Source organism: Schistocerca serialis, chromosome 5 (assembly GCF_023864345.2).
Source record: "Schistocerca serialis cubense isolate TAMUIC-IGC-003099 chromosome 5, iqSchSeri2.2, whole genome shotgun sequence".
Classification (NCBI taxonomy): Eukaryota; Metazoa; Arthropoda; class Insecta; order Orthoptera; family Acrididae; genus Schistocerca; species Schistocerca serialis.
The window spans coordinates 68,854,000-68,873,044 of NC_064642.1; positions in this window are offsets into that span (position 1 = coordinate 68,854,000).

Below are 19,045 nucleotides of genomic sequence, written 5' to 3' on the forward strand. Positions count from 1 at the left end.
GACACTGGAAGTGAAGCTTGTGCTATATCCCAGAAACTATATGAACAATTATTAAATACCAAAGTCAGTTTACCGAGTTTTCCAGTAATGGGTGTGAGAGTTGTGAATGCTGTTGGTGCCAAAAGCAAACCCATTAAAGAGCAGGTTTTAGTTAGCTTTGAAGTAGATGGAGAAGAATATGAAGCGACGTTCTTAGTGGTGCCAGGGTTGAACCTGCCTATCATTTTAGGTATAGACTGGTTGAACGAGGTGGAAGCAAGAGTCAGGTTTGACAAAGGCATCGTAGAGGTAAAAGGAAGAGGAGGAGAAAGGAGGAAGCTGATATTTACAGAAAGGGGTGAAGCAGCGGATGAGGAGTTTAAACGGGTGAGCTTATGTTGGGAGGAGGAACCATCAGAAGAACAGCGAGAATGGGAACCAGAGGAAGAATGTATGCTGATATTCTATGAGGGATTAGTACAAGAGGATAAACACCGAGAAGATACGATAGGCAAGAAACTGGAAAAGGTGATACACTTGGAAGAAGAGATTCAGAGGAAATTGGCTGCAATAATGCATAATCATCGGGTCTTCTCCCAACAACCTGGTATTATGAGAGGGGTAGTGTGTAAATTAAAGATAAAGGATCACAAACCATTCAATATCAAACAATACCCCATTCCTCAAGCAAGAAGGAGGGCAGTGGAAGAAGAAATTCAGAGGATGATGAACCTTGGCGTCATAGAGAAAGCGAATAGTCAATACAATAGTCCGCTATTTGTGGTAGATAAAAAGGATGGGAAGGTGAGAATCGTTTTGGATGCCCGCACGGTAAACCGCATCATCGAGCCAGAACGAGACAAACCGGAGACGATAGAGGAGTTGATCCAGAAATTTCGAGGGGCAAAGATACTCAGTAGTATTGACTTGACTGCTGGGTACTGGCAGATACCATTGGCCCCTGAGTCTCGCCAGTATACAGCCTTTACTTATGCTGGTAGGAGTTACCAGTTTAGGGTTTTACCATTCGGGCTTAATGTATCTGTTTCGGAATTTATTCGACCACTGGATAAAATTTTGGGTGAGGAACTGCTAAAGAAAGTCACTGTCTATGTAGATGATTTATTGATTGCGAGTGAAACGTGGGAAGAGCATTTGGACAAATTAGACGCCGTGTTAGAAGCATTTGAGGCAGCAGGAGTGACAGCAAACCTAGATAAATCAGAGTTTGGCAAATCGCAGATAAAATTTTTGGGCCACATGATTTCAGAGTATGGTATCTACCCTGACCCAAGTAAATTGGAGGCAGTTAGGCAGTTTCCGGTGCCAAGTAGTAAGAAACAACTGAGAGCATTTTTTGGAGTCTGCAAATTCTACAGAAAGTTCATAAAGGAGCCAGTACTAAATGCACCAAATTTGAGGAAGCTAACTAAGGCGAAGATGTCGTGGCATTGGAATGAGGAACGTCAAGAGGAATTCGAGGAGATTAAAGAAACTCTATACAATGCAGAGCTACTTTACCATCCGGATTTTACTAAAGACTTCTATTTGGGGGCAGACAGCTCGGATTATGGATTGGGCATACATTTATACCAAGTGGAGAAAAACAGGGAGAACGAGATTATAAAAACTATAGCCTTTGGTAGCAGAAGCCTGAATGTATGGGAAAGACAGGATTCTATTACCGAACGGGAAGTGCTTGCAATAGTTTGGGGCTTCAAACGATTCCGTTACTACTTAGTGATGTAAAAGTGGTCACAGACCACAAGGCCCTTACATTTTTAACAACCAGTAAACTGAGACATAGTCGCTTGATAAGATGGGCCCTTGCCTTGCAAGACTACGACTTTGAAGTAATATACAAGCCTGGTAGAACCAACACAATACCGGATGCACTATCAAGACTGCCACTTGATTCACGGGGAATAGTGATGAGCAAACCACAAGGTGAAGAAATTAGCATTAACTTGATGAAGGGAGTGCAACATGACGAGTTCATAAGGAGATTTCTGAGAAATGTACGTAGGGAACAGAATGAGGATGACAGACTGAAGTTGATTAAGAGCAAGTACAGGTGTGCGGGAGAAGAGAAGATCCACGTGTATTATTATATTCACCATGGGATACTATACAAGAGGAACAATGAGAATGAGGAAAATTGGAAACTGTGTATACCGGAACATGTAGTGGACAAGTTGATCTGGTATACTCATTATAGTAATGCTCATTATGGACCAAAGAAATGTCTTGAGAAATACAAATTAGATTGTGCTTTCAATAACATGGGGAGACGCATACGTAAATTGTTAAATACTTGTGACACTTGTCAGAAAGTTAAGACAACAGTCCAACATAAGGGTTATATGCATCCCATAGTACCAGCAGCAGTTAAAGATATCGTAGCTGTAGATTTGTTTGGACCCTTGCCTGCAGCATGGGGGAATTATACACAGATTCTAGTGGTTGTAGAATTAGTTTCAAAATTTGTAAAGTTTTACCCATTGAAGAAAGCTACCAGCAAAGCTGTCATTAATAAACTGGAAAAGGACTATTTCAATAGTGTATGTGTACCAAAATGGATTCTGAGTGACAACGGGTCACAATTTAGATCCAAGGAATGGAAAGAAATGCTAGATAAGCATCAGATAGAACCAACTGCAATCTCAAGATATAGACCGGCCTCAATCCGGCCGAACGATCGATGAAGGAATTAAATCGTTTATGCAGGACATACTGTCACAGGAAGCATGGGTCATGGAAGGAATACCTGGGAGAACTTGAACGTATCAGGAATCACCTCCCACATGACTCGACGGGATTTGCACCATGTGAGATCTTACTTAATCAAGAACCTGATAGTATGTTTCGTGAGCTATTACATTATCCACCTGGAAATGCATAACATGGGAGAAGAAATTAGAACTAGTGGAACTGAGTATGAAAGAGAAAGCAAAGAGGAGACAGGAGAGACATGATAAATTGGTGAAACCAATAACGTATCGAGTTGGGGATCTAGTACTAGTAAAAGTGCACGCCAGATCGAAGAAAATAAATTCTGAGATACATAAATTTAACCATGTTTATAAAGGACCATATAGGATCATAAGAATTGATCACCCAAGCACAGTTGAACTGGAATATGTGCAAACAAAAAGAGCTCATGGTAAAGAACATGTTGAGAATATAAAAAGATACTATCCACGTAAAGATAAGGGCAATCCAGGTGATAGAAAAGAGTCAGAGTAGGTGTGTGGAGCCAGCAACTCTTTTGCTGGTATACCAAGTGGCGACTGGTACACTCCCAGCTGGGTGAGACTTTATTTCTCATTTCAGGTTTCACTCCTCTACCATCTTTCTTTATCCTTAGGTTAAGAAGTTAGCGTATAGTAGTTAGAATAGGTAGTGGTCATCCAAGTAATTCAGTCAGGAACCATCTAGCAGATTTATAGTTGACTTAAAATAAGGATAAGTAGTTACTGTTGATGTGGAGTGTGAGATGTCAAAGAATCAATAAGTTAAAAATCAGTTTAGTGTCAGTACATTACAAAATTAATAGTGCCAGTAGTAATAAAAGGAGAAACAAATCAGAAATTTAATGTTTATAAAATGTGGTGGGAAGCTAATTGGTCAACCAAGAGTTTGTGTAATCTTATAGAGTTGTTTTGTGAGTCATGAAAAGGTCAACCTGTTGTAAGAAAATTGAAGTAATGTATCAGCTTGTAATTAGGATGGCATATAAAGAAACAAATACATGAGGAGATAGTTGTTCGAATAAATGATGTGAAATATGATGAACGGAGAGGCTAAGGAGCCTGGAGTAGTATTTTTATGTAGTTATTGCAGAGAATATAGAGGGTTGATGTAGTTTGAAGATGTATATTTATTTGCAGTTGAAGTTGCTGTTAAGTTGAGGGAGTTATGTGTAATGAAGTGTATTGAGTATGAGATGTTTGAAGTATTGAAGTATATGAAGGATTGATGTAGGTTGAAGATAGATATACATTTATTTGCAGTTGCTGTTAAATTGAGGGAGTTATGTGTAATGAAGTGTATTGAGTATGATATGTTTGAAGTATTGAAGTATGTCATTTAGCACACGAGCAACATCTGTTTGCAAGTTATTTGTAGGTATACATGTTTATCTGAAGTATGCTGAATAAAACAGAAAGTGTAACTCACGAGTAATGAGTAAGTCATGTATCCAATTAGCTATCAAAGTCAAGTATGGTTGTACTTACATCAAGCTTTAGAAGCACAATTCTGGCACTGTGTAAAGAATAATAAATATCTATATAGCAGATTTGAATTAATGACAGTGTAATAGGAAATATTATATTTCTCATCTGAGCATTAGCGATGGCAGTAAATTTTTGGCAAAATGAAGTGATCAGTAATAAAAATTTTCATTGGGTGACCACAGTAGTTAATGCGATGCAAATAGTTATGTAAGACATATTTAGTGGTATAATGGAGCATTTAATATTATTGAATCTGTAGAGGTATAAGGGATTGTAAAATAATTGCGTAAGTCAATGTGTAAATGCTATACTTTGTTTTGATATTCAATTTCGCTTGTGTTAAGGACTCAAATGAATAAGTTGTGAATTTCTTCTTTTACTTTAGTGTGTGTTCACCAAGTGAGTTATATATTAGAGTGATAGTAGTATGGACGTCAGGAACCCCGCTGAAAGGACGGCATACCAAAGGGGTAGCTGGCATTCAACTAGTTTGTTTTCTTGTCTTTGCTGTAGCAAGTTATAAAAGATTAACCAGTAACAAATATGTAGTTAATAGCCCATACAAACCTTTCAAAGTGAAGATTTTTGGTAATTGAATGTGAGACAACGTATGTAAAATATTTACCATGCTATGTTAATTAATATATATTGATATTGTATAATGTTTCTGTAGGGGCAGTTTGCTACCGGAGTCAATAGGGTATTATTTGTGATACGATGTAATTTTCAGCATTTGAACCAGAAATTATGTTCCTCATTTCCATTTATATGCTATGTGATAACTTTTTCCTATTATTCTTTTTCGCCTGTGGCTACAAAGAAGGTTTTTAGGGCGGGGATGTAAGGGATCCATGGACCCACGAACATAGATGCTAGTATCCGACGCCCAGGTCGATAGTAGACAGGAGTCGATTGTCGAGAGCTGCAGGAAGCAGTGAGATTAGTGTTGAGGGCAGTAGTAGTAATGGAGTGTGTCGAGGGAGAAGTAGTGCAGGAGAGTCGGGCAAGAATGGTGGTCGAGTAAAATTCACCGGAGTATGACGAGTGAGCACGTCCCCCTGATCGTCGTGGGGTTGACCCTCACTAATACCGATTCGCGAGTGTTATGAAACAGAAAGTGACAAGTGCCGAATTACGTGTTTCGCGTCGGCCAGTAACAACCATGGATTGCAGTGAGGATTGTTGTGAATGTTAACCATCAGCATTCCGTGTGACGAAGCACTGAAAATCAGCCACCAATAAAAAGATATAACCGTAATTAGATGTGTAAGGTGAAGGTAGCAACTGCCTCAGAATTTGTGTGTTCGTAGAAAATACAATACAGTTTGTACATCGCAACGTTCGTGGTCCTTAGTAATAGACAAACTTTCAATCATTCCACTATTCAGTCTCAGAATAGCCGCACTCGGTTGAAATATCCCCGAAACCAGAGCAGGAAAATCGACAGCCTTTCATCCATTAAGCACACGGTCATATAATCGTAACAATTAACTGTTTGGCGGCTACGATAAATTACACAAAATCCAATAAGGAATTAATCGGGGGTGTTTCACATTAAACTTCTATGCACAGGTTATGTAACGCGTAAATGACGGGCCGCTGGCTTGCGTAAGCGGTGATGACGCCCAACAGCGACCTGGATAGGTTCCACAGAATTTACATCAGGCGAATTTGGTCACTAAAACATCAACATGAGTTCCCTTTAATGCTCCTCAAATCACTGTAGCACGGTTCTAGCTCCAAAACACGGAAAATTACACTGCTGAAAGACGGCATCGCCGTCTGGGAAAACATCAAGCTTGAAGGTATGCAGGTGGTTCGCTGCTGTTAGCGTGTCTTCGATTACTACCACAGCTCCATTGCAAGCGCAGGAGAATGTCTCCCATAGCATAATACTGCTTCCACCAGCCTGCGTCCGCTGAGCGCTGCATGTTTCGAGTCGCCGTACGTCTCGATGACAGCGTTTGTGAAGACGACACTCGACCTAGTGTAGCAAAAATGTAATTCATTCGAAGAGCCGACACGTATCCATTGATCGACTGTCGGATCTCGAGGGTCCTGTGCCCATTGCTAACGTAACTGACGATATCGTTGGATCAACATGTGAACACGTAGGGATGGTCTGCTGAGAAGCTCCATGTACGATGGATGATGTGCTCCGAAACACTTGGGCGTCCACCAGCATTGCGCTCGTTCGACACAGATGCCAGAGATCATCATCTATCCTACTTTACAGAGCGTAGAAGCTTCCGAACCCCACGTTCTGTGTACATCGTGGACGTCCAACTATTTTGCGCCTAGTGGTAGTTTAAGTGTACTCAGTTACCTCTTTCCGTAAATGCTCAAGACAGCACATGTCAACATTCGACCAGCTTCGCTGTTTTCGAGACACTCGTTCGTAAACTCAGCGTAACAATAATCCGTCCATTGTCAAAATCGCTTATCTCAAATGGATTTCTCCATTTGCAGCCCATATCTTCGCTGGGGTTATCCCCGTCCGTGTCTGCTCCGAGGCAGCATGCAGCGTCGAGGTGGGCAGTGGTCATAATGTTTTGGCTTATCGGTGTACATGATACTTCTGAAGTATTCTGTCATAATGCCAATGTACATGAGTCAACACGATTCTCGTAATCGTTTCCATGCAGCTCTTGATGGGGAGAGATGTAATGCAATGGATTCCATGCCGATGGAAAGCGCTTGGGACACCTTCTGACTCACGCCAATTCCTTGTGCGACTGCGCGGGAGCTAACATCTGATCAACTGCAACAGCAAGCAGCAAGAACACTAATTGCCCCCTCTTCCGTTGTCACTTGTTTCCTTCTGTTACGTTATCTAGGCGTTACACTACCACTTTCACGTAACTTATTGAAATAGTTGACGCATACACCGTACGTGAATGAACTGCATCCTTCCTACACTCCATACACCATGAGCATATCGGCTTTTTCTGCACTGCTAAATCCCATCGCCCCTTACCATCTGCTGCTTGGACTATCACACACCAACTGACCAGCCAGTCGGAATGCACTCAAGGAACGCACAAACACACTGTAAGCAAACATAACAACATGGTACCTAGCAAGTACATCTACATCCACGTCATACTGCGCAATGGTGTGTGGCGGCGGGTACTTTCGGTACCACTATCTGATCCCTCCAATCCCTACAACCCTGTTCCACTCGCGAATAGTGCATGGGAAGAATGATTGTCGGTAAGCCTCTGTACTGGCTCAAATTTCTCGAATTTTCTCCTCGTGGACAATCAGTGAGATGTATGTGGGGGAAGTAATATGTTGTCAGACCCCTCCTGAAAAGTGCTGTCCCGAAATTTCGATAGTGAAACTCTCCTTGATGCACAATGCCTCTCTTGTAATGTCTGTCAGTGGAATTTGTTTAGCATCTCCGTAACGCTCTCTCGCCAGCTAAACGATCCCGTGACGACACGAGCCGGCCGCGGTGGTCTCGCGGTTCTAGGCGCGCAGTCCGGAACCGCGCGACTGCTACGGTCGCAGGTTCGAATCCTGCCTCGGGCATGGATGTGTGTGATGTCCTTAGGTTAGTTAGGTTTAAGTAGTTCTAAGTTCTAGGGGACTGATGACCACAGCTGTTAAGTCCCATAGTGCTCAGAGCCATTTGAACCATTTTTTTGAACCGTGACGACACGTCCCGCTCTTCGTTGGATTTTCTCTATCTCGTCTATCAGTCCTAACTGATAGGGATTCCAGATAGATGAACAGTACTCAAAAATCGGGCGAACAAGCGCCTTATAAGCCCCTTTTTTGTGGATGAGTCACATTTTGCATTAAGATTCTTCCGATGAATCTGAGTCTGGTGTCTGCTTTTCCCACTATCTGTTTTATACGGTCATTCCACTTAAGGTCGCTCTGGATAGTTATGCCTAAATATTTTACGACAGACGCTGTCTCCAGTTGTTTGTCATCAATATTGTAGCTACACAATAGTGGATTTCTTTTCCTATGTATGCGCAATATGTTATGTTTATTAACATTCAGGGTCAACTGCCAGAGTCTGCATCATTTATCAATTCTCTGCAGGTCGTTGTGCAAATTCTTACTTTCTTCTGGCGTTGCTACTTTGGTATGGACAACTGCATCATCTGCGAATAGCCTTAACGAGCATACGACGCTTTCTACTAGATCATTTATATATATATATATCGTTAACAGCAACGGTCCTATCACACTTACCTGTCGTACTCCAGATAATAAATCTGTCTATTTTCTTTCGTTAAGAGCGACGTGTTGAGTTTTATTTGCAAGAAAGTCTTCAATCCAGTCGCAGGTCTGCTCCGATACTCCGTAAGATCGTATTTTTTTTCATTAAACGGCAATGCGGGACGGTGTCAAGTGTCTAACTGAAATCAAGGCACAAAGCATCAACCTGAGCGCCTTTGTCCACTGCGCTGTGGATCTCATGGAGGAACAGAGCGAGATGAGTTTCGCAGGATCTCTGTTTGGAATGCATGTTGATTTTTATGGTTCAAATGGTTCAAATGACTCTGAGCACTATGGGACTTAACAGCTATGGTCATCAGTCCCCTAGAACTTAGAACTACCTAAACCTAACTAACCTAAGGTCATCACACAACACCCAGTCATCACGAGGCAGAGAAAATCCCTGACCCCGCCGGGAACAGAACCCGGGAACCCGGGCGCGGGACTTGATTTTTATGGAGGAGATGTTCATTATCCAAAAACGTCATAATTCATGAATATAAAACATGTTCCATAATTCTACAACAGATTGACATCATTGATATAGGTCTATAATTGTGTGTGTCGGTACCGGTTTGAATTACCGCGGTCGACGGTTTAACATCTGCGTGTGCTTGTAGGCTGAATAAGAGAAGTAGGCTCGTCTCAGCTTGATGGAATAATTTATTTACGAAACCCTGCGGTCGGAACAGACAATATTACACTGCAACCGATAACTCGTGCGAATGCGTGAGAAAAGTTCAGTACGGTAAACTATTCCGTATCTAACGCACTTGGATTCACGCTTTCGCCACGGAGTAGGACGTCGAAACAGAAGTCAACAATCAAAGAATAAAACACAGAACAAATGTTGCTTGTGTATAGCGTCTCTGGCGTCCAGCGGGAAAGTTTCGCAGCACTGTACTTTCAAACACCCGAGCATGTCGGCGCTGGACGATGACAGAAGACGCCACATCAGCCCCCATGGTGGAAGCGGAGCGTCATTCCAAATAGCGTGCTGGAAAACTGACATGTCGTCCGTATCTTGAGGTGCGTGGTGATGGATCAACGGCGGCCCCCGGCTGTGTCGGCGATGACGTTGACAGAGTGATTGCTGAGTGAGGCGGAAGTTGTGGTAGGTCAGGCGTCGTTGCTTCCGGAAAGACGTGCGCCGGTTTCACGCGGTCACTGGAGACTGTAGTCGGTTTCCCATTGATCAAGATGTCCACGGTCTTGCTTCCTCTGGTTACGACACGGTGTGGGCCGGTGTATGGTGGTTGGAGCGAGGGTTTAATACCTTCCGTGCGTAACATGACGTGTGTGCAGGAGGATAGGTCACGATGGACAAACGTGGCAGGAGTCCCGTGTCGGTGAGGTTGCTGCGGACATGTTGTCGCAGTTGGCGGAGAAATTCCGGCTAGTCGCCCGTAGGGTTCGGCAGAGCGTCGGTGGCCACGAATACTCCTGGCAGACGTAATGCTTCGCCATAAACTAATTCGGCTGAAGAAGCATCCAGGTCTGGATTGAATGTGCTTCGGAGTCCAAGTAATACCACAGGAAGTGCTTTCGTCCATCCGGTGTCCTGACACATTAGGGCAGCTTTTACGGTACGGTGCCATCGCTCTGTTAAACCATTGCTGGCAGGGTGATAGCTCGTCGTCCGGTGGTGAAGTGTGCCACAAAATTTTGTCAACTCTCGAAACAAATCGGACTCGAATTGACGTACCCTGTCCGTTGTAACGTGCAGCGGGCAACCAAAACGTGACACCCAGTGTGTGATGAAGGCGAATGAAATAGTTTCTGCCGTAACATTGTCCACTGGTGCAGCTTCTGGGCATCGAGTGTACCGATCAATCATCGTAAGTGCGTAACGGTGACCATCGGATGATGACAGTGGGCCAACAATGTCAAGGTGGACATGTGTGAATCGTGCTGTCGTGATTGGAAAGCTTCCAACCGGTGAGTGGACGTGGCGATTTATCTTGCTACGCTGGCATTTCAAGCAGCATCTCGCCCATTCGCGACAGGCCGTTTGCATTCCAGGCCACACGTAACGCACTGTTACTAAGCGTGTCGTAGCTCTTATGCCTGGGTGACATAAGTTGTGCAGCGAATGGAAAGCGTCCTTCCGAAATTCCAGAGGTAGGAAGTGTCTCGGCTTCGATGTGGACATGTCACAACATAGCTTTACGTCGCTTCCAGGAATGTCTACCAGCTGCAGGTCCAGCGCTGATTCACCATTTGACAGAATCGCTTGTAATTCCGCGAGGTTGGCGTAATCGATCGTATTGGCAATGCTGCTGACTCTGGACAAACAATCGGCCACTACATTGTCGATCCCAGACACATGACGTACATCAGTGGTAAACTGAGAAATAAACATGAGTTGGTTGTGTTGTGTGGGGGAACAGTTCATGTTGTTCTGACGGAATACGTATGGTAGTGGCTTGTGATCCGTAAAGATAACAAACTCACGTGCTTCTAGATGCGGTCTGAAGCACTTGACAGATTCGTAAATGGCCAGAAATTCTCTGTCGTATGCGCTCCAAAGTCTTTGTGAGGTTTTCAACTTGCGTCAAAAAAATGCGAGTGGCTGCCACGTGTCATTACATTGTTGTTGCAACACAGCGCCGACTGCGGCCTGGCTAGCGTCGACTACCAGTGCTAACGTGGCGGTAGGATCAGGATGTGCCAGCAGGACTGCGTTGGTGATGCTTTTCTTGGCCGCTCCAAATGCGACAGTCATTTCGTGAATCCAAGTTATGGGCGCGTTACCCTTGGCTTTCGGACCAGTTAGCGCTGCGAGTAAAGGTTTCTGTAGCTCAGCAGAGTGTGGCAAATGGCGGCGGTAAAAATTTAACATCCCGAGGAAACTCCGTAGTTCCTTCGCTGTAGCGGGTCTCGGAATGCGCGAAATGGCTTCCACCTTCTCAGGTAGTGGTAGCGATCCTGCCGCAGAAATTCTGTGTCCGAGAAAGTCTACTTCAGGTTCACCAAAGACACATTTTGAGGTATTGAGCACGATTCCGCAGTGTTCCAATCGCTTGAATACTTCAGTTAGATGGTGGCGATGTTCCTCAGGCGACGACGAAAAAGCCAAAATGTCGTCCAGGTATGCAAACGCAAAAGGTAAACCATGTAGCACAGAATCTATGAAGCGCTGCCATGTCTGCGCGGCATTCCTGAGTCCAAAAGTCATGAACATGCTCTCGAATAAACCAAAAGGAGTGATGATTGCTGTCTTTGGAATGTCACGTTCGGCTACAGGTATCTGTATGTAGTCCTTTGCACAGTCTAACACAGTGAACACTACTGAGCCACTCAATGCGTAATTGTAATCGCGCAACAAGGGTACGGGATAACGATTGGGTATTTTCCGAGCGTTCAGCGATCTACACTCGTGGAAATGGAAAAAAGAACACATTGACACCGGTGTGTCAGACCCACCATACTTGCTCCGGACACTGCGAGAGGGCTGTACAAGCAATGATCACACGCACGGCACAGCGGACACACCAGTAACCGCGGTGTTGGCCGTCGAATGGCGCTAGCTGCGCAGCATTTGTGCACCGCCGCCGTCAGTGTCAGCCAGTTTGCCGTGGCATACGGAGCTCCATCGCAGTCTTTAACACTGGTAGCATGCCGCGACAGCGTGGACGTGAACCGTATGTGCAGTTGACGGACTTTGAGCGAGGGCGTATAGTGGGCATGCGGAAGGCCGGGTGGACGTACCGCCGAATTGCTCAACACGTGGGGCGTGAGGTCTCCACAGTACATCGATGTTGTCGCCAGTGGTCGGCGGAAGGTGCACGTGCCCGTCGACCTGGGACCGGACCGCAGCGACGCACGGATGCACGCCAAGACCGTAGGATCCTACGCAGTGCCGTAGGGGACCGCACCGCCACTTCCCAGCAAATTAGGGACACTGTTGCTCCTGGGGTATCGGCGAGGACCATTCGCAACCGTCTCCATGAAGCTGGGCTACGGTCCCGCACACCGTTAGGCCGTCTTCCGCTCACGCCCCAACATCGTGCAGCCCGCCTCCAGTGGTGTCGCGACAGGCGTGAATGGAGGGACGAATGGAGACGTGTCGTCTTGAGCGATGAGAGTCGCTTCTGCCTTGGTGCCAATGATGGTCGTATGCGTGTTTGGCGCCGTGCAGGTGAGCGCCACAATCAGGACTGCATACGACCGAGGCACACAGGGCCAACACCCGGCATCATGGTGTGGGGAGCGATCTCCTACACTGGCCGTACACCACTGGTGATCGTCGAGGGGACACTGAATAGTGCACGGTACATCCAAACCGTCATCGAACCCATCGTTCTACCATTCCTAGACCGGCAAGGGAACTTGCGGTTCCAACAGGACAATGCACGTCCGCATGTATCCCGTGCCACCCAACGTGCTCTAGAAGGTGTAAGTCAACTACCCTGGCCAGCAAGATCTCCGGATCTGTCCCCCATTGAGCATGTTTGGGACTGGATGAAGCGTCGTCTCACGCGGTCTGCACGTCCAGCACGAACGCTGGTCCAACTGAGGCGCCAGGTGGAAATGGCATGGCAAGCCGTTCCACAGGACTACATCCAGCATCTCTACGATCGTCTCCATGGGAGAATAGCAGCCTGCATTGCTGCGAAAGGTGGATATACACTGTACTAGTGCCGACATTGTGCATGCTCTGTTGCCTGTGTCTATGTGCCTGTGGTTCTGTCAGTGTGATCATGTGATGTATCTGACCCCAGGAATGTGTCAATAAAGTTTCCCCTTCCTGGGGCAATGAATTCACGGTGATCTTATTTCAATTTCCAGGAGTGTATACTCGCCGCCCGGTCTCCGTGCGCCCTCCTTCTTTGGCACTAAATGTAATTGTGAGGACTAAGGGCTGTTGGAAGGCCGGACTACACCTTCGCGCAACATACAGTCAAATTCTGCCTTTGCTGCTTTGAGGTGATCTGGAGCTAAGCGTCGCGGCCTACAAGAGGTAGGGGGTCCAGCAGTAGTCTCAATGTAATGGACGGTATCGTGTCTTACCTCCTTAGCTTCTCCGGGTGGTCGCATCAGGGCTGGAAACCCTCGCAGCAGCTCCGCGTACTAGCCATCCACTACCTGAATTACCTTGGCAGTATGGACAGTGGCATCTCGATGGAATCCGTTAGTTGTTAGGCCGGTGGTGTTGTCGACCAGGCGAGAGTTCCTTGTGTCAGGCAGCAGGTTTTAGTGGGCGAGGAAGCCGGCTCCGATGATTCGTTCGGCGACGTCCGCGACGGTGAAGTCCCACGCGAAAGCGCGCCGTAACCCGAGGTCGAGTTCCAAGCGCATCGTGCCATACGTCGTAATCCGGGAGTTATTAGCAGCTGTGAGGCATATGGACGTAGACGGTCGCTTCTGACGTAGCATGGTTCGAGGAAAGATTGACAAATCGGAACCAGTGCCTACTAAGTACTTCCAGGTGGAACGTCGGTCACTTAACGAACAGGCGCCTGGATGTCGGACAGCAACCGGAGGAGGCGCTCACTTCCGATCGCCGCTGCCGTTTGGGTAGACGCAGGGCGTCGTACAATTACGTGCTTGCTCGCCAAACTTGCGATGGTACCAACAGACTGTTTGTTCTGTCCCTGTCGTAGTCGAGGCTGTCGATGATCGGCTGCGTGAGCGACGACGGAATCGATGTCGGCTCCTGTTATCCGTGTCGCGGCAGTGTAACAGCTCGCTGATTTGCCGTGATAATAAGTCCACTTTGTTGGCGAGAACATCATAATCCGCGCGAGACCGTTGTCGCCGCGCAGGCGCAGCTAACTACTGACGGCGTCATTGCCTCTTGGATCTCATCGGCTAATTCGGCCACTACATCTAGAGACGCGTCAGTCTGTGATACCACGATTGCCTTCACTGGGGGTGGTAACCGGCTGTTCCAGATCGTGCGCAGTAAGCTGTCCGGGACTGTACATGTGTCTACATTACTCCGCAGATGACGTACAGGGTGTTTCAAAAATGACCGGTATATTTGAAACGGCAATAGAAACTAAACGAGCAGCGATAGAAATACACCGTTTGTTGCAACATGCTTGGGACAACAGTGCATTTTTGTATGGTTTGTATTAACCAATTACTCTAGCCCCTCTCCTCACGTTCGGTCTGTGGAATCGATTCGTCAGTATTTGATGTGGTTTACGAAATATATCCATCGTTATATAGGGTGAGTCACCTAACATTACCGATGGATATATGTATATATATATAGAAATCCGTTAATTCGTCGACGTAAGCGAATCTGGCACAAAGTGGACTAATATAAATCGACACTTGAGAATGATCATCTCCCAAAGCTGGTCGGCTGTTCGCGTTCTAATGTCATAGCTGAAGGACGGTAAAGACCAAGGGTAGGTAACGACTTGGACTCCACAGGACGTCGGCGATGGAGGTTTGTCTGCTCTGTAAAGCGGAATACGTGGGAAATGAGAAAAATCTGATGATAGAGTATGATGGTATTTCAGACAGAAGTGATTCGGCAAACGGCGGTCACAGCACAATACCGAAATTGGGGCGCTGCAGAGGACGACCACTACACTTACTGAATTGAACTACGGGATAGTCAGTTACGATGGTACGCTCCAGATACGCCGTTATTATGTTATAAGGGACATTCACCTGGACTTCCACAGGATTTGTGGTAGTAACTGCTATATCCTGCATCTGCAACCATTTGGCACTGCAGCCGAAACACGCAGGTTGCTAGCACACACCAAAGTAAACAAACTTATCGTCTGACATACATTTTCCGGCATGTTTAGTAGCTAACTTAAGGATGGATGCACTGAAACTCGTGGCGACAGCATCGCCATCCTCAGAGTCCACGTCCCTCCAGGTGGCACTATAGTGGCACAGCTACTTCGCCTGCGCCCGTCATGTGTCTGCCAGAACGAGGATCAAGTATCCATCCGCCTCGTCTGTATTTAAAGGATCTCATGGCACCAGAGTGAGCAGATCCGATACTGAAGCTCCAGTCACACATGATCGACACATTCCTACGAGCAGCCAATCAGTCCTCACAGAAGCCATCGCTCTGCTCAGACCACTGTCTCGTTGGACTCTGTTTGTTCAGGAATAGTACACCGCCCAACTGAACTTAGAACCTGAATGAACGTTCAGTAGTTACAGTCATTTATTTACATCTTGCTGGACTTTGACTATCAGTCTTAATTATTCATACTTTCTGAACTAACTTAACAGTGACTTCCAATTTTCTTGTGGAACCTATTCAGGACCTATTTGCTTTGGGAATTTTTCAGACTTGTGAGGACGTGCGTCCACAGTTAAGAGTCGTTACATATATTATTGTATGTTCAGTAGCATTCTTTATTCCGTTTTGGTCACCACATTTAACGGCGACGAGAGTGTTCAATCTCTTGCGTTTGCATACATTCCCAGTATAGTTACCTCACACAAAGGCCCTTTACAGAACTTCCTTGGCTTTTGGCAGTACAATTTACGTGTGCAATTACACTAATTCGTCGGCCGGTGTGGCCGAGCGGTTCTAGGCGCCTCAGTCTGGAACCGCGTGACCGCTACGGTCGCAGGTTCGAATCTTGCCTCGGGCACGGATGTGTGTGATGTCCTTAGGTTAGTTAGGTTTAAATAGTTATAAGTTCTAGGGAACTGATGACCTCAGATGTTAAGTCCCATAGTGCTCAGAGCCATTTGAACCATTCACTAATTCGACGTTTCCTCGTCCATGGTTTGATCCAGTGGGGACGTGTTCATTCAAGTACTTTTACTGTTAAAAAATATCCAAGAGACCCAGGAACTGCTTTCGGAGAAGTTGACCAGCATCTAAACGGCGCAGTAAGGAGTGGCCATTCGTCAAGTTGATCCAGCTAACGGCGCCGTCTTTTCCCAGCTTTGACAAGAACTGGAACCACGGAGGAACTACAGCATGAGATCAGAGCAGCATTTTATAGCTGCTGCGTCTCCCACGGGGAGGTGCTTGATAAGCACCAATAAGACATAGGTAAACAAAAACAAGGGTTTATTACGACCACAGTAGAGAAATTTAATAACAAAGGAAAACTCTTCTCAACAACAAATAACACGACTTCTCACATGCTAACAGGCATACGCCTGGAACACACAGTGAATAAACGTAGTACGACGTAAAGACTATGCTACTAACAATCCCTAACAACGAATGTTGAGCTTTCGGCGTAGCCAACCAACAGGTACGTCTCGGGATATAGCTGGAAGGTCGTAGGTCCCGCTGCGGCGGTTTCCGACCGCGCTCTGACTAATAGGCAGCTAAGAGCTGGCGCATGAATTGGCCCAGAGCATCGTTGGAGCGAATTGCCGACGTGTTTATTTGTATTTTTTTATTATTTTGTTTTTATTGTCCGCCGACGTGTTGGCTTGTACCGCCCTACATAGCGGGGGAATTCGTACCGATCCAGTTTCGCACACGTGACACGGCGGAGGAAATAGGTCCCTGGCACGGAGGACCTCTGGTGGCGCTTGCCCTGCCCTCTTTCGTCCATGGTGTGATCGCCGCAATCCTGGGAGGCAATGCCTTATGCATATGCAATCCCGTGATGCTTCAGTGTCTGAGAGGTTGCCGACACCTTCAGGCGAACGTCGAGTACATGATAGTGGTCTATGCCGTAATACATGACATCCTTCGACAGTTTTTAATTATCACATTTTGGAGTGGTAGTTCACAAACTGTTCAAAACACTTTGACTCAGAGGTAAAACCAAATGAACTAACATAAGTGCAACTTATGAAAAAGTTGGTAGATTATTTTCATTCTCAAATTCATGTCGCAGCATACCACGAATTTTTTAGTTACACTAACCAGAATTGTCAAACAGTGATCTCGAAAGCAGTCACCCGACCTATGGACTCATCAGGTTTCCGAACTTCCGAGAAGTTCCTCTTACAATCCTTTTGTCATCATCAGTGTCAGCAGTATTACTTCCAGAAGGTTGCGTGTTCGCTTTGTCACAAATCGAGTTACAGGGCTGAGGCCTTTAACTCCGCCAGCAGGGTGAATGTGGATAGTACACACTCGCGGAAATCAACTCAAATAGTGAGCCTCACCTGTCGGGGGGGGGGGGGGGGGGGGGGGGTGTATTGAAGTACTTCAAGTGCATCCAGTCTTACGTTGTAATGCTTACAATTTCACTTTGCGCGGTGTCCGCTAATGGCACTCTGGTACAATTCCAAAAAGACACCAGATGTTCCACAACGATCTTCAATACATATACATGTAAGCAGGTGGGTTCACCGCCTCTTCAGTATTACAGAAATGATGCTATTTTCGTGCAAGGCAATTTCTGTCTTACCATCAGGTATAAGGATTCAGTCTTTACAGTCAAATTATTTGTCGTCAGGTCACCAGGTGGCACCAGTATCTTAGATTTAGACCTTTTCTCTACGTTAGGCCTCGTAGTACACGACTTCATCAAGCAGATATAAACCTCATTATCAAGCTTATACCTTCAAGACCTCCTCCAAAAATATCTCACAAACGTTGATAGACATACAATGTGTTTTCGTAACTATGAGGCCCACACTACTTTGAAACCATCAGCAATTTCAAAATTTTGTAAATCTAGGCACGTTCTGCTTGCCTTTAAGGACAAATTAAAGTTGAAACTATAGTGGCTGTAGGCTGAAGATGTACTTACCACCATTTCGAGTAGTTTGTGGGCCACAATGAACGTGTTGGTGGAAAAACCAGATGAATCCCTTTATGTCTATGGCGACTTTAAGTCCACAATAAATTCTCGAACAGTCATGTGTAACTATCCGATCTCCAAAATCCAGGATATATTGAGCCAACTGACTAGCGGCACTAGTTTCACCAAGATTGCTGTTCAGGAGCTTACCTTCGATTACCGTCAGATGAACAGGCCAAACACCACTTGTTGATAAACAAACCTTTCGCCTTGTTCCGATACAACTTAATGCAGCTGGAAATTTCTACAAATCCAGGCATTTTTCAACACCACCTGGAGTATCTGACACACATTCCCCCTCACTCTCCACATTATATTCTAAGTCAAAAAACGGCACCGAATGAGATGAAAATCAACAGATCTTATGTGCATGTACAGGCAAACAAATGATTACAATTTCACAAAAATTTGATGATTTATACAAGAGAAAGTGCTTCACACTCTACGCAAGTCAATAACTCGTTGGACCACATCTGGTCCTTATGAGAGCAGTTATTCGGCATCGCATTGATTGACACAGTTGCTGGATGTCCTCCTGAGAAGTATAGTGCCAAATTCTGTCGAATTGGCACGTTAGATCATCAAACGCCCTGCCCATATTGCTCCAAACGTCCTCAATTGTGAAGAGGTCCGGCGACCTTGCTCACCAAGGTAGGATTTGGCAAGCAAGAAGATAAGCACTAGAAACTCTCGCTTGTGTGGGCGGGCATTATCTTGCTGAACTGTAAGCCCACGATAGCTCGCCATGAAAGACAACAAAAGAGAATGCAGAATATTGTTGATGTACCGCTGTGCTGTAAGGATGCCGCGAATGGCAACCAAAGGGTACTCCTCTTCCAAGGCGAAAAATGAAAAACTCAGATCATGATTACCAAAGCCAGC